This window comes from Pteropus vampyrus, unplaced genomic scaffold (assembly GCF_000151845.1).
Source record: "Pteropus vampyrus isolate Shadow unplaced genomic scaffold, Pvam_2.0 Scaffold29, whole genome shotgun sequence".
NCBI classification, from domain to species: domain Eukaryota; kingdom Metazoa; phylum Chordata; class Mammalia; order Chiroptera; family Pteropodidae; genus Pteropus; species Pteropus vampyrus.
In genome coordinates, this window is record NW_011888810.1 from 11515487 (window position 1) to 11530593 (window position 15107).

The window sequence follows — 15107 nt, forward strand, 5'->3', positions numbered from 1 at the left end:
CCAAGTCACACATCCAAACCAGAATACAATGAAGCCAAAATATTTAACCCTTGCCAAGGCAGACACAGTGGCTACTGAAGAGTCCCGTGTCAAAGGAAACATGAGAAGTATCACAGGAGCGAATGAAAACACATGCAGACACCTACTAGACGAAATCATTTGGCACCAAATACAAATATACTACTCCCTACTCTGTCATTAATTTTCTTTGTGATCTTAAGTAGTCCACTTAATCTTAAAATCTTAAAAATGAGGCCATTTTTTATTTTTATTTACTTTAATTTTTTTTTTTTTTCATTTTTTTAGGCAAGTCAACCCTTGGTTGACCCCACAGATTGCAAGGAACTTGTCAGCTTACGACCTCTTATTTTTTATTTTTTTTTGCCTACAGCACCTGGTTTTCCTAGGTGGTCTCCCATCCAAGTACTAACCAGGCCCGACCCTGCTTAGCTTCCGAGATCAGACAGGATTGGGCTTGTTCAGGGTGGCATGGCCATAGACAAAAATTTAAAGTAGAAGTACTAGACTCTTTGCCTACTTTCTAGAATTGATAATAGGAAGAGATTAGATATGAAAGTGTCAAAGTTATTTTTGCAAATCAAACAAAACTCAAAGAAACAAATGTCCAGTTGGATCCAGGTATCAGATGCCACTGTGTTTACTTACTTCACAGATCAGAGATTATTCTACATAGGAAAATCCATTATTGCCCTAGCCTGTCAATATCTGCAACAAGCTGCAAGAAAATAAGTAAAGATTTGCTTCATCCTTTGTATCTTTGGAAGTTTTAATGTACAATATTGCTTTCAAAAGATGTCCAAATATTTTTAAATGATATCACTTTAGATATAAAGGAAGTCTGACCTTCTTTGATCAGTCTTCAGGCGTGGCTGTAAGTTAGACAGATTCTAAAAGAGAGGTCTGACCACTAGGTCTGTAATCAAGGTGTTAGCAAGACCATGCTCCCTCTGAAGGTTCTAGGGAGGGACCTGCTCAAGGACTTTCTCCTGGTTTCTGATAGTTCCCTGGGGTGTGGCAGCATACTTCCAGTCATCACATGGAATTCCTCCTGTGTACATCTCTATGTCTGTGTCCAAAATTTCACACCCCCCCCCTCTTTCTTTTAATAAGTACATCAATCATATTGGATTTGGGCCCACCCTGTTGACATCATCTTAACTAATAATATCTACAAGGACTCTATTTCCAAATAAATTCATATTCTGAGGTACTAAGGGTTAGGACTTGAACCTCTGAATTTCTGGGGACACAAGTCCACCCATCACACGGCCTGACTTAATTTACTGTGTAACTTTAATTAAATAATTTTTACTCTGTCTTTTAACACCCATTTTTTTAACTGCACATCTCTTTGCCACAAAATGTCTAGAAGCACCCTCCACTTCAAGATTCTAAAATCTTGAGATAGCAGATGCTAAGTTAATTTCACAGAGAATTAAACCAACCTAGGCCACAAAACACATCCGACCTGCTAATTTAAGAATCCATAAGAGTTATTATTCTCTCTCAGAAGCCTTTGGCCTAGGTAGAGAATCATAAAATGGCTGAATTGAAAGGCCCTTTCATGGACATCTTGGGGAAACTGCCTTCTCCATCAAGTGGTTTTCCTGTCTTTGCATGAATACTTAAAGTAGCAGGAAACTAGTTACCTCTAAGCCTGTCTCTTTCATGTCAGGACACATTGGGTTGGTCAGACACTCCTTCTAAAGTTGGTCCAGTTGCTCTTACTCATAGGTCCACATTTATTCTGCTGTGACTAGACCAATTTAATATCATCTACTAGAGCTGATGCCAGCCCTGTTCTCTGCCGATTATCCTTCTTTTTGACACCTTCAGGGTAGACGTTTGACGCTGCAGCATCCGGGGAGAGACGACAGCGTGGATGTTCCTAGTTCTTTTATTCTTTGGTCTAAATTCCAAATTCTTTAGCTCTCAGTCTAAATCACACAAAAGCAAAAATAGTGACCCAACCTATCAAGTATTTGAACTGCTCATTGAACCAAGAGGAAACCCAGATATAGAGTTAGGATATTCCATCAGGTAAACACAAGCTGTGGCACTATAGCAGTTAATTTAAAGTAAAAAAATACCTTTATATTACACTGAGGAGGACAGATTAATTGTGACATGCTTAGAAACCATTAATATGTGTGGATGCCTATCAAGTAATTATTCAGACCCACACATTCACAAGAAAAGTAGAAAGATTTTTGCTAGAAATTTACATATACAAATTTAAAAAGTTCATTTCTAAACGCTGCTATGATTTATACTCCCACATTTTGATAATTTGAATTATGTATTAAACACATACTTTAAAAATACTTGTCATTATAATATGCCTTATACAACAATGTGTTATATTTCTCGATGGAAATTCATTATTAATATATATTTATAGGACACATTCAAATGTATCAGGAAATGTAGATGCATTTATTGGTAACAAATGAAATTAACGAAGCATCTGCAAATGAGATTTTAATTTACTGTTACCTGAAACTTAATAAAACCTTAAAGCTGGATTTATGAATTTAAATCAAGATGCTAAAAATGAGGTTTTTTTTAAAGATAGGAGAGGAAAAAAATTAATGTGTTTCTACTTTTCTCTTAGCACAAAGCACAGTTTACTAAAAACTTCAATATGAATATGACATTGCAAATAAAAGCAATATATATACACACACACATATATATATGAGTTTGACTATGGTAGCTTCAAGGCAGCACAGGGAGGCAAGACAAAAGAGAGATTACCAGAGAATAAAAACACAGAATATAAAGAATGTTAATTATGGTATTATTTTAAACACCATATTATAAAATCTCAATGAATCCTAATGAATCAAAGGATTTATTTGAGCCTAACAATGGCTAAGTACTTAAAATGAAATCAAGAGAGATAAGGCAAAGGAAAAAAAAGGTCTATCTTGTACTTAAAATTCAGTAAATAGAGAAGCATTGCATGTAAGGTCAGTGGAGAACTTGAAAATTTGTTCTAATTTCAACAATGTATTTAACTCTCTCCAAAGCTGGGTCTTTGTTTCAAAGTCAGGTCATTAGACTTCACCCTTAGCCATATCTTCTCAGCCCCTAGCTTTGCTGCATTCTGTTATTTATTTCCTTTTCTGTTACATAGAAATGGAGACTTAATAAAAGCATATTTTATTTTCAATCTGCTACTTTATGGTTCTTGCCCTGATAATCATTACTTCTGTTTATTGCAAAACAGTTTCTTTTTTCAAAGACATACATCTTAAATGACCATATTTATGTGCTGACTGTTTCCTAAATAATAGCAAACTTCCCTTTAGCTACCCTAGCTCTTCTCTGTGGTTTGGGGACGAGGATGGATTGAATGATTGATGGGCTTCATTGGTGAGCAGGGCTTCTGGTTGGACTCCCTTAGGCCAGAGCTGAACAGCCTAAGCAAAGTGGAAGGTTGATAAATTACTCAAATATTTTTGCCCAACTTACCCTTGAAGCCCCACAACCCTAAATAGATCTGAGAACAAAGGGAAAATGCTGATATGATTCCAGAGAACCCAAATCAAGTTGATAGTCCCATTCCCCTTTGATGCAGAATAATGTCCTCCTTTACTGTCTCCTATAAAAAATACTTGTCATCGTGAGGAAACTTGAGATCACATCTAGGCTCCAATATGTACCCTCTTTAACCTCTCTTTGCACCTTAGTTTCCTTACCTGCAAAATGTGACTCTGATTTAATCACCGCAGAACGCAGGACGATTGTGTTGCCCTGCCTCCATGGATGAACAAACATATAAGGGAATACGCATCAGAGAGATTGCACAGTTTGCCCCAGGTCATATATGTAACAAGTGGCTGAGGCAGAGTTCCAACCCATTTGGGGAGCTGGGGATCCTGGTACAAAGTCCTCCCTCTCTGGAGGTTTGGTGTAAGAGATGTGCCAAAAAAATTGGAAGTAAAAGATTTCTGCCTGTCCAGAGCATTATATCCCCTTCTCTTAAGATTTCCTTTTTCATAATTCCTGGAACAATCCCGTCTCACACTATCTATACATGTAGAAGTTAAACTTGTTTTCAGTTTGTTTGTCCTGGTACACCCTTAGGTGGCCATCCAGTGACAGCTTGGTTATCACTGCTAATTCCTTGAACTCTCCTGCCAAGGGATTTAGTGCAGATAGAACAAAAAAGGGACAGACAAAATACAATCAGAACCACATATCAAGGATTACCCATGGGAAGCAGACAGTCACATCAGGTCACTCTGAAGTTAGGTTTCACTCTCCTGAATTTTTTTCCTATATAATTAAACACACAAACATGAACTTGGAACCCAGCTTAAGAGAAGTCATGAATTTCTATATTCTTACCTCTGGCCACATCTTATCCTGATATCTTTACTTGTAAATCAAGTAGGAGACTCCCTTTTTACAACTTAAGATGAACAACCACCAGAAAAATTACCATAAACCGACTTCCCCTTATCCTCCCTTGGCAAGGCTAAAGCATAAAGCAAGAGGGTTGAAAGAGTCTGGATCCCTGCTTTGAAAACCAAGACTTATCTCTGTCAAATAATTTATCACATCTAATTAAGACTATATCCCTAATGAGCAAAAGTTTATTAGTTTAGATATCTATGATTTGTATGTTTGTTTGCTTCTTAAATCTGTCCGGGCCATCGAACTTATTTCTTCTTCTGAGTTCCAGAACTCCATGAATGACCTCACTCCTTACCACACATGCAGTACCCTTAATCAGAAACCCGTGGGTCACCTTACCTTTACTGCATCCCACTGCCATTTTGGACCCCAGCATTGACCTCCCCTCCTTTATCCAAGTAGTTTCTCAAAGAGTGTCATGGAGCCATTCAGGCCTCCATGTTGACACTAAAATGAATGGTCCCTTTAAAGTGTGACTGTGATTACTTTCCCTGCGTTTACAGACCTCTGGTGGACAGTTTACTTCCCTAGCTTCATCCTTGCTGTTCACCCATTAGTACCTTCCACACCACAACCAAGCCCCTGGAAGAAGCCTCCAAGCGTGCTGCCGCCTTCACTCACGCTGTCTCGGAGACGTCTTCCCTGCCCACCCGGAGAGCCCCCGCTTATCTTTCTAACTTTAGCTCATGTCATCCCATCTGTGAGGTGATGTTTGTTTGTTTAGCTCATCAGGAAAAAATTGCACGTGTGAGACCCCTCTCTGAACTTTATCTTGGTGCCTCTATCACCACATTGCATTTATTTGTGTAAGATTTGGTTTCCTCCATTATACAGTGATTTTCTTGGGGTCAGGACTCATGTCTCGTCTAACTTTATATCCTTAATGTCCAACATAGGGGTTAGTATTTAAAAAGCATCAAATAAATATTTGTGGAATAAATAAGCAGAAGCACAATTTATTTTCCTAATTTACTGTCATCTGTCTCAGAACAACCCTTTCAGATACTCTTGAAAATTATTTTCATTGTCTCAGATTTTGCAGTAACTCAGACATCCTGTCTATAACACTTATTAATCATAATAACTTTGAAATAATTTCTCGGTGCAAATATTCAGGGTCTCATCCATAACTAAGTGAAATATAGTCTAAAATAATCAATCATTATTTTCTAAACCAAAGACCCTGTAATTAAGGAGTCTGTCAATGTGCCAACTACTTGTGAGTCTAGAAATTAATTTTTGTTTGTTAAAGGACCTTAAAGATAATGTAATATAGGCCCATTGTGAAATGGATTAATAAATTGCTTGTCTCATTTCACTTGTTCTTTTCTATTTAAATTCTATGGGAAAATAGAAAAGTTGCATAGTTTTATTTCTATAAAAATTTGACATAACACTTACTTTTTTTCATTCAGAGGAATCCTTCTGGCCATCGTTCTGTTTATTTGTATTTGATTGTAACATGCATGAAAGGAGGAAGTAAACACTTGAGCATTTATGTCAGGCAATATAGATAAATAATTTCATTTAGTTCTCTGCTGAGTTCCTTCACTCAACAAAACATACTAAGTGCCTTCTATATGTCACGTGCACATTGCTGTTTGTCTTTTAGAGATGGTTAAAGCTGAGGCTCAGAGGATGGGTCCGAACTACCCTGTGCTTTACAGTTAGTAACTGGCAACACCAGAATCAGAACCCGGGTCTGTCGGACTCCAGGACCTATGTCCATTCTGTCACTCTTTTGGTCCATAAATATTTGATTCCGAGGCACCTTTTCTTTGAAGCAGTTGAAGGAAAGTTGAAGGAAAGCCCAGAGAAGCCAACATTCTTATGAAAAGATCCATTCGACATATAACTAAAGCATTTCTGAGTTGAAGCAGGACTTGGTGACCATCTCATCCAGCCCTTTCATTTGAAAGTTGAGTGAACATTGGCTGTCTTCTGCAGCCCATTTATTTGTTTGTTTGTTCAACTGATATTTATGGAACATCTACATGTGAAAAACGGTGTTAAAACATTAAACAAAGCAGATTACAAGGTACATTAAGTGAACATTAATGAGAACATCAGCAAAAGCCAAGGACTTTATGAATAGGGTACCAAGGACTCCAATAAAAGAGAGTGATCAATGGGAAATGCGAAAAATGCAGATCCATGTCAAAAGGAACGGAGAGGAGTAAATAGAAGTAAATCAGCAGAATTTGGTCAGCACAGAAGTCCAGAAGAAACCTCAAAACATTTACAATTGCCCTGTGACAGTGGTTTGGGATGAGATTGAATGCTTCCCTAATGAATAGAGAATTGAGAGTTTATAGCAGGAATGTAGTCAGCAACTCATATGGGTTGTCTTACAGAAATTACACTTGAGATAACGATATAGTAAATTATATGTAGTTTTTATCCCAATTTTTTATCTCTTTAATATATAAATATTTTCAAGTGTTTACCACCTATCAAATACTTGTAGATTGTAGTGCTTATGACTAGTGGTTTAAACTATTTTTGTCTAAACACTTTATCACTGTTGCACATACATATGAATAACAGAACGTCTTCTGATACTGGTGGAGATGGGTGTGTGTATTGCCAGGACCTCAGGTCACAACTAGAGCCCAGATCGGAGAAAACTAGTCAAGTCACCTTGCTTTCAGACAAAACCAATATTTTGTCTGGATATGCCAGATGTTACCATTTCTCATTTAATCTTCATATAATTTCTCCCTGTGACAGCCAGATTTATCTTCGAAAGCTCATTTGCATTTTTAAAATCAAGGTTTTATTTCTGATTTTAAAAGTGAGATATGTTCACTATAGAAAAATTTAAAGTACAGAAAACTTCACAACTAAGAGGAAATCACTCTTTTTATGTTGCTGTATTTTCTGGATTTTACTGTTTAAAAAATATATATATATATAACAGACTTCTCAATATTGACCTCAGTATCCTTTTATTATTTACTATGTGCTTTTTACATATAAACATCATTCTTAAATGGCCCTATAACTGACACCATACTTATTGAGCACTTACTACTTGCTGGAAATTACCCTAGACCACTGAAATTTACTAATTCTTTAATTCCCACAACAAAATAGTGAAATAGATCCTTCATTTTGTTATGAAATTGTCTTTATTTTACAAATGGAAGCATTAAAGTGATGAGCATAAGTAAGTTGCCTAAGGCCACACAACTTGTAAGAGGTGGAGCCAGACTAAGAATCCAGACAGCTTGGCTCAGAGTTTACATCTTAACCACTAGGATCCACTGCCTCCCATGTGCAACAGACTATGTTATTGATAAGCTCTCATGCTTATGTAAGAGTAAAATACATGCATAGTTTTTAAAAGTCACATAATTCTGTAACATGTGTAACAAAATCAGCAATTCCAAGCTCAAACCCTTCCAACCTCTTAGTTCTAACAGCTGCTCTCAAATCCTGTGGCTGTTTTCACCAAATGTTTACCTTCTTATTTCTAAATAATGTGTTCATCCATACATGGTATCTTTTTTTCATTTTTAGGTATCATCTATTGACCCCCTAGCATGAAGGAGAGATTCAGTTCTTCTATAACCACTTCTCCTCCTCAGACATTCATTCCACCTTCCTCTTCCTCTTTCTACATTCCTAAGAGCTTCATATAATCTCCCTCCCTTCCTGCCTCCCTCCCTCTCTTCCTCTCTTTCTCCCTCCCCGCCACCCCACCTGTCCACTCATAATCTATTTTTCCCTTTCTCTTGAGCTGGTCAGTTTCTTCCGTAAAGAACCCTCACATTTCCTACAATTCTAAGACTGCTCACCAGAATTATAAGAGTCAAACAAGGAAAGGGGATTGGAGATGGAGTCTCACCTTTCCATCTGTAGACATCCACTTAATCTCTTTCTTTCTAATATGTTGTCTCAAATATGTTGTCTCATTAAAACCGTCATCTGTAAATTCAGTCTTCTATTGAAGCTGGGAAATGGTGGTTCCCTGGTCCCACAGAGTGGAAGAGGTGACCAGAGGACCCGAGCAACCTTATAAAGACAAATAAGAAACACTCCTGAGTTCATTCTTGCAACTCATTCTATTTTCTGAGACAACTAGTGTCCAGTTTCAGAGCCTTTCTCAAATTCTCAGACACAAAGTGGCTCGTGTTGGTTCCCACCTATCTCCATTTTGCTAAGTCAGTTTCTACTCTTCTGTCTACTTTCTATCTTCTAAACCTTTGTTTCTCTTTCTTTTCTTACTTTGATTTCCTCCTTCGTTCTCCTTGTCCTTTTAGGCGTGTGCCCCTGTTAGTCTTTTCCTGTCATTTTAATGAACTATTAGGAGAGACCAGAGACAAACCAATGTGTTCGATCTACCGACCTACCGTGTTTATGTTCAGCAGGAAGTCCCTAACAACAGTTTCAGGCATAGCCTATTGCTCCATCTTACAGACAAGGCAGTAAGGCATGGAGACTTTGTAGTATACTCAGGTCATGAGGTAAGTGAATTAGCTTGTGAATTAGGTGCTCTTCCTCATGGTCTAGCTGACTCTGGCCTTAAACCTGGGTCCTCATTACTGTAGTATTTTCTCTACCTCCCTTAGATCTAACCAACCCAGCCCTTTATTTATTAGTCTGCTTTAAACTCTAAAGTCTAAAGAAGGATATATGTGACTTCCAGAGCTTCATTCTCACCCCTCAAATGTGTCCTTAATTTATTTCCTTGAAATCCAAATAAATAAAGTATTCGAGTGATGTAATGGCTTCAGGCCAGAGCTCCCTGTGATCCTGTTACAAATCTTGAGTTGGTTGTTTCCATAAAACGTCCCTGCCTATAGCTCAAAACACACATAAACTATCATTAATCTCTCAATTTATGAGTTGTTGTATCTTCTCGGATTGGTGCATAAATATTTGGGTAAAGATACATGGAGAGACCACCTAGGTGACCTTTACTGGTTTCTTTCTCCCATGGAAATATTTTACAGGGGTTCTTTTCTATCTCTATATGTCAAACATTATTATACCCATATATAGAGGATGCTTAAAAATTAAGTTAATGAAAAAAATTGAGTTAATGACGATTATCAGAGTCAGGAGGAATTATACTGATTACTCTGTTTGCATTTATACATTCTTTGGTTAATCTTTCCTTTTCACCTTGTTTTTTTCTCTCCAACATTTTATTATAAAAATTTTCAAACATGTAGCACAGTTGAAAGACTTTTACCGTTAACATCCACGTTCTTACCACCTAGTTTGTACCGTGAGCATTTCACTTGATTTTTGCATCACACATCTTTCCATCTCTCTGTCGCTCTGTCTATCATCAACACTCCTATTTTTTACACATTTCCAAATAAATGGTAGACACCTGTATACTTTCCATTAACTACTTCAGTATGCACACTGCTAACTAGAGTTTAGTATTTATTTCTAATATTTTTCTTTCTTTCAAAAATTGACATACAGTGAAATGCAAAAATCTGAAGTGCGCATTTATCGAGATTTTACATATGCCCTTCTTTCCTGGTCTTTTATTTTCTCTTCTGGCCTCTGCATTTACTTACTAGGTATTTATCAAATACATCCTTGCGCCAAATGTTAAGCGTGACACATTAATATGACACATGCTAAACAGAGAAGACAGTGGCTAATTCTCACAGTGGAGATCTGGGAGTTAAATAACAGAGAGAAGTACAGCAGAAAAAAATTAACAACGAAAAAAACCCGGAAACAAAACAAAAAAAAAGGGAAAAAAAAAGTGTTTGGGGGGCAAAATGAAGTTGTCTTTTATAGCTTGAGCCTAGTGAGACAGGGATGGCTAAGAGACATAATTTTTCTAAACCCAAAGTTCAAAACTATATGTATTAGACAAATTGGCAATAAGTGAGATGCTTATTGCTATGGCACCGAACTTAGCAGAAAGCCTGTGCTTCCTCAGTTGGTCATTCCTGAACCCAAAATGATAAGTGGACAACCCAGATCTCAGTCTCTTTTATTTCATTGGTAAACTGCTGAAATTCAGTTTTAATATATGTTGATATCTGGCAGACTACACATTTGCTCCCAAAATGTCTTAATATAAATGTTCGGGGGAAAACAACTGAGTGATTATTTTAAATATGAAAAGATCACTATGTAAAATGCTTCATTAAATAGAACTATTAATGCATTTGCTACGAATTGGGGGAGAAGGAGAAATGTGAAGAATCAAGAGGAAGACAAAATAGTAAGAAAAAGAAAATAACCTATCTTTAAATTTGTGGATTTGTTATCGTGGACGTGATAGCGGGCAGACCTGTTATCATTCATTCATTGATCCAACATGCTGTGATGACAGAACCTTGAGAGGGGCTGTGCGTGTGTGCCCCTAACTAGGGCACTGTTTTCTTGACTATCCAGGTAACTCTGACTTCTCTGACACTATCCTAGTTTAGGATCTCATTTCAGGCAACACCCCCTACCTGGTCTTCCTGCATCACAACTCTGTGCATTCATCTTGAATGGTTTGCTGAAATGCAAAGATGTTTATCATTCATTCATATATATATATTTTTTGAAATAGCATTTACTCTATACTTTCCGTTCCCAATCTATCTTATGTTTTCTATGGTAAGGACTACCATATCATACTGTTATGAAATATCTAAAAAAAAGAAAAACTTCTCGAGAGAACTGAGATTTGGCCACTTTTTCTTTAATCTTGAAGTCATATCACACTCCCCACACAGAATATGTGATCAGTGAATTTTTCTTACCTTGAGTTCTGCTATTCAGGCAGCGAGTATTAAATTGGTTAAGAGAACCATGTAGATTGTTGAAGACAGAGTAGTCTAGAGGAAGATTTCTGAAATAGGAAGGGTGGTTGGGATTTGGGTGAAACCAGGCTGGAGGCTAAGACATCACAAATGGCAAGAACTGCATACACAAAGAAACAGAGATGGACCTGAGCATGGTGCGTTTGAGATCAGCTAGAACAATCTGCTTTGGTATATGTGGACTTTATTTTCTATTTTTCTCTTCTTTCCAACCAAATTTCCAGTTTGACATTGTTATTTCTCCTTGATATTGTAACAGAAGGAATAGAGGGAGGAAATCAAGTGGCCAGAAATTACTGTTTTTCCATCAAATACACCCATCCACTCATCCATAAATTCATTCATTTCCCCTATTTATCCCATTAAATTGTTTACCCATCAAGTCAACCATATATGATTCAACCTATTCTAAGCATCCTATCCAAAAGAACAATGGGAGTGAAAATGATGTGTTCTGGCCAGAAGGTGAATTGATAATTAAAGAATAAAATTAGTCAGGCAAAAGAAGATTGAGAGAAAGAGGTTACAGGCCAGCCAGTAAATGACTCTACGGATGTCAACGACAATTAGCACATTGAGGAATGTGTAAATAGCCGTAACTAGTGCCAGATTATCCTCCACACAGTAAGAAAGACCTAAGAATACCAACCACTCTCTAAGACATCTCTGCCAGCACAAAGCCTTCCTACTTCTTTGACAAGCATTATTTATTTCCAGACTCCATGCTTTACCTGAGAACAGAATTCATCATTAAGATGAGCCACCCAGACCTTCTTGTAGGAATAAAGAATTTATTATCCAGCCACTGGAAGTGCCACTGCCAGTTAGCCCTCAGCAGTCAGTCCTCTTTGGGACAAGTGCTTTGGCTGAAAAGAACTGCTTGCTCAACTGGGGCAGCCTTTATCCAATGTCTGGTTGACACATGGTTAAAAGGCCTCTCTCTCCACTCCAACTGGGGATAACTCTAAAAGGCCATCCAAATTTCAGAGCACCTCATGAAGTCATTTGAATCCTTTGTTGAGACTTCACTGCACCTGACTTCTCCATCTATCCACTTCTGCTTCCTTCCCTATCTTCCCACAGGTTTTGATCCCAAGAGTACTCCTCAATAAAGCTCCCACAACATTAATCTCCATCTTAGGGAACTAAACCTGCAATAAAAATAAAGACAGATAGGTGGGTTATCCAATAGAAGCTCAGACAGATGCAGGTGATCTGCTGGGACCCTATAGTTATGTTCTGCCAGTGCCAGAAGTGACTTGTGTTTCTCTGAGGACAAGCTAGTAGAAGCCACACTAGCAAAAAGCTTCAGCTGATCGACAAGCAGGAAACCTAGAGAATCAGCACATTAAGGCGAGGGCGATCCTACCACATTACTTTATCCAGTGTCCTCAATTTATCAATGAGAAAACTAAAGTCCATAGGAAATCCACTGATGAGGCAGGACAGTATATACTGCCATTGGTTTTACGTTTTTTTCCACGTAATTTTTTGTTGTTGTTTTATATGGAGTAAGTAGGCAGTAGCTACTCCTGGAATTAGAGCTTGGATAGCACTAGGGTCTCCATACCTTCATCAGTAGGAGATTGGCAAAGGCAATTCTCCCTGTTTGGTATCTCGGGCTAGGTGATGTAGCAACATGGCTAATTTTTTCCACATATTTAAAGATTATTCTTTAATACACTCTGTGATCTGCTACCTATTCATCCATGTATGCTTGGATACATGTTATGAATGTGGGCAATGACTTGAATTCACATCAATCTTTTTGCTGTCACACTCTTTCCCATTTGTCCCCCTGTCCCACATGTGTTATGAACAATTCTTAGGTTATTTTATACAATTTGTTAAAAGACATTAAGTAAGTATCGACTGATCTAGGACCAAGATCCAGGGCTTCCAATCCAGAGGCTCCGATACCAGTAAATAAAAGTATAAGCCAAAGGCATAGATATGTATAGTTACTTATAAAGGGGAGGGTTTGATTTTTTTTGTTGTTAAGTGCAACTTTCCATATACAATTGGAGATAGAGTGTGGGACAGACAGTAAATCGTTTTTAATTCCAAGTTAAAAATTGTAAACTTACTTTTTTCTATTACGTTTGATGTGACATATTAGTTTCAGGTGTACAACATAGTTTAAAAATTGTAAACTTAATTCAGTATCCAATGGGAGCCACTGTTTCTGCAGATCATGAAAATCTGGTAGCGGTGTGAAATATTAAATCGAGAAGGGAAAGATTGGAGGTGAAAGTCAACTAGGGAGACTGTTGCAGGTGTTTCAGAATATTTATGGGATGCAGAGAAAATGGAAAAGGGAAAAGGAATATTAGGGATTGTCGACAGATTGAATTTAAAGCAGGTAGAATGGTTAAGTGAAAAGACAGTGGATTTTGATGTCTGGGAGATGGATTTATGTATGACATAGGTCCATTACTTTTGTGAACGTAACATCGAAATCATATTTTCCTTAAGGAAACGGGTATATATGACCTGTTTATACGGAAGGTACTGGTATTCTGTAAATACAAATTCTAATACTATGGTTGGGAAAGGGGGATTGTAGGAGTCTAGAACCACCTCTAGGAACCTCACGTAGATGGATGGGTTGATGGTGGTAGCTTTCTCTGAAATGAGAAAATTGAGAAGAAGACCAGTGTCTTAGTCAGCTCAGGCTGCTGGAACAAAATACCACACCAGTCTTAAACAGCAGACGTATTACTCACAGTTCTGGAGGCTGGGAAGTCTAAGAACAAGGTGCCAACGGATTCATTTCTTGCTCAGTTTCCTCTGCCTGCTTGAAGATGACTGCTTTCTTGCTTTGTCCTCACATGGCAGAGAGAGTGACAGCTCTGGTCCCTCTTTTTCTTCTTAAAAGGACACTGATCCCATCATGAGGGTCCTCACCCTCATGACCTCATCTAAACTCGATTATATCCCAAAGGCCTCATCTCCAAATACCATCACATTGAAGGTTAGGGCTTTAATATATGAATTTAGGGGGAAAACAAACATTTAGTCAATAACAGGTAGGATTTGGAAGTTTCAATTTATTTTTGGATAAGTTGGTGTGGAGTTGCTTTCACAACACCCAGTGGACATGCTTGATTGGATACATGCCAATTCGAGAGGCAACATCTGACTAATGAGACAAATTTAGAAGATGCCCCATAGAGATAAACGAAACCATGAAAAGTGACTTCAAGAGGGGGAAGGCAGAATAAAAAGATGTGCATCCTGAATACTGAATCTCATGAAACAATAGGATTATAGTTTGGGAAGCAGGATGGGAGGTTGCAAGGAAGGAACATAATGAGCCTTTAGGGAGACATAAATAAAACAAATAACATGAATCATGAAGAAACACGGAGGTTAGAGAAAGAATGCATAAAAAGAATGATGTATAAATGTGTGTGGGTGTACAGGGGTATGGTGGCTATATAATGCATAGCAAAGTTTCCAAAAGTTGTCTCATGTGAAACACCAGTTTCATGAATTAGCTCCCTGAAAGAAAGCATATGTGGAAAGATACTTCGGGGATTTCTTCAAGTTCTGACAGGTTCTTAGAGTAAATCATCTGATAGAGCTCTCAGAAATTTAGCAGTAAGGCAAGTTGTTTCACTCCACATTTTAGAAATATATTTGAATAACAGACTCAGCTACCTATTTCCCTACTCAAATATTTTTAATTAGTCTTCTTCAGAACAGAGTTTGGTGGATATCCACCACATGATCAAATCCCTCTGGAAGACTGAGGTGAGACCAAAGCATTGTCAGAGACCTCAGGATAAATAATGAGAATGGATTGCTTGGTGGAAAGTAGATTGGAAATCATAGAATTACTGAGAGACAGAAGAACGGGAGGCAAAT

The 15107-nt window shown here is 37.7% G+C and overlaps 1 pseudogene; it reads right to left on the bottom strand.

Moving 5' to 3' along the window:
- Positions 1–382: 382 nt before the first annotated feature.
- LOC111737650 lies at positions 383–501 on the bottom strand (annotated as a pseudogene).
- Positions 502–15107: the final 14606 nt, after the last annotated feature.